Below are 2,281 nucleotides of genomic sequence, written 5' to 3'. Positions count from 1 at the left end.
CGCTAGTACACGAGAGCGAAGTCAGGGGGAGTCGGAGGTAACGAGGGCCTGCGGAATGCCTGACCCTATCGGTACCCCCCCCCGCCCCGGGGGGGGGGGCTCTTGATTCCTCAGAAACGCTGGACTCGCTAGAAGGGAGAATATCTTAAATGTAAAGCTCGTGCAAATTGGGAGGGTGATAACTTACACCTTTGAGCTCCTGTGGTGAGGGGAGGAAGGGGCAGCTTCCAAACCCTCAGGACCGGCTTGTTTTGAAGAATGCGGTTTTACTGTGGGGGAGATTGAGCTGGAGCGTCGTGCCTGGCGATGGGGATGGTTGAACCGCTTCGTTACTGAATTGGGGGAGGGACGGTGTGGACGTGTGCGTGGTGGTGGGCTGCTGACTGCGCTTGGATGTCTGACTGTCCTCCTGCCGCCTCGCGTACTAGTGGGCTCTCCCTATCTTTCCTGGGCTGCCAAATCACCCGACCTCCAGGCTTTCCTCCGTTTTGTAGGCCCTTTAATGTGTGTTTAACTTTTATTTCTCTCGAGAGTCTCATTAGATATTTTTGGCATTTCATTTAAAGACCTGGCAAGTTGAGGCTTAGAATCTCGTTTAAAAACAAGACAAAAATACGTGATAGAAAGTTGAAAGAGCTATTGAGTGGGGTAAAAAACGGACGCTGGGAACAAAGGTCCTAGTTGTGTTAGGAAAAAAAAAAAGGCAGGAGGCCTGTGAGGCCTTGTGTGTGTGTCGCATATACTGGATGTGTGGGGACAGTTAGAGTGAGGAGAGTGGAGTTACCATAGGTTTAGAGACAATAAATTGTAGGGAGTTTTATACCATGCAAAGACTTCAGTATTAAATGTTGGAGTAAACATATTAAGTTTTGAAATAAACACAATTTCTTTCTTTCTTTCTTTTTGGTACTGAGAATTGAACTCAGGGGCACTTGACCACTGACCCACATTCCAGCCCTGTTTTGTATTTTATTTCAAGACAGGGTCTCACTGAGTTGCTTAGCGCCTTGCCATTGCTGAAGCTGGCTTTGAACTCATAATCCTCCTGTTTCAGCCTCCTGAGCTGCTGGTATTACAGGCATGCGCCACCGTGCCTGGCTGAAACACAATTTCTTATTGACTCCTTGTGCCCTGTTTAGCCCCACCAATACAGAACTGGTGTGGGTTTCTAATTTTGTGCGATTAGAGAGTTTCTACATTTCATTTACTTAAAGCTTAAGAGAACATTAACATGGTTGGGCTTGTGGACTTTGTGTATATCTGCTTTTCCATGAAAGTACCAATATCCAAAAAGAATTGTAAACCGTAATTAAGATTTATCATTGTTTCCATCTGCTTCCCCTTTTTTCAGGAATGGGTAGGTTTTAAGTCCACTCAGCTGACATTTACTATTTAATTTGTGTCTGTGATCAGGTTTTTTTTTTTTCCCAATTATCCAAAAGTTTGAGAACTCTTCTGGTATTTAGAGTTCCACAAGATACTATAGTAAAATATTTTAAAAATGACTGGGATGCTAGACTAGGGTAAAAATCCAGTGCTTTCACCTAGCAAAGTAAATTTTGAGTAATGTTTATTTTTCCACTTTAACTTTTAAGATTACTATATTTATGTTATTTAGATGAGGTTTTCTGATCTATTTTAAGAACCTTATCCTAGCAAAGAAGACACATCTATGCCTTGGAAATTCACACACTGCCAGTGTGACCTTGAGCTAATCACTTCCCTATCTGCTCTCCATTTATTTTATCTATAAAATGGGGATGGATAATTACTCTTTTACCTTACTGGGTGGTTTTGAGACCCAACAATGGCTGTGAAAAAAGCCATAGTGTTAAATAAGTACTAGATATTGTCAGTTTTACAAAGTTGCATTAACTATTTTGAGGTAATTAAAAAAAATGCAGTTTCTTACCATGGTGTGGTCATCATCTATAAAGTAGGTTGAAGATATGAAATATAGCACTTTATAGGTAGAAATTGCTGCTTAATTGGTAGTGGGCACAAATTTTATCTGTTAAATTAATTTTTAAAGATTTTTGCATCAATATGCCAGAAACTTTTTCACATGTCCTACTGAATAAGCTTGTTAATCATATTTAGAAAAACTTCAGAGGAATTTTATTATTGACCACATTTATCCCTGTTCTGGTTTGTGGTTGCAATGAAATTGACTTTCTAATGTCAGAGATCCCAGTAAAAAGAAGAAAGTTTTTGACTCTTGGTCTCTGTTGACTTTACACAGTATAGTAGAAACTACCCCCCCCCCCCCTAACCGCATTTC

General features: G+C 40.9%; 1 protein-coding gene across 22 annotated transcripts in view; it reads left to right on the top strand.

Annotated features, from left to right (window-relative positions):
• Trip12 (thyroid hormone receptor interactor 12) overlaps positions 1–2,281 on the top strand; it is a 150,864-nt gene that overhangs the window by 1,440 nt on the left and 147,143 nt on the right. The window lies entirely within an intron of this gene.

Source organism: Marmota marmota, unplaced genomic scaffold (genome assembly GCF_001458135.2).
Source record: "Marmota marmota marmota unplaced genomic scaffold, marMar, whole genome shotgun sequence".
Classification (NCBI taxonomy): Eukaryota; Metazoa; Chordata; class Mammalia; order Rodentia; family Sciuridae; genus Marmota; species Marmota marmota.
This window is presented reverse-complemented; position numbering and strand designations above follow the sequence as displayed.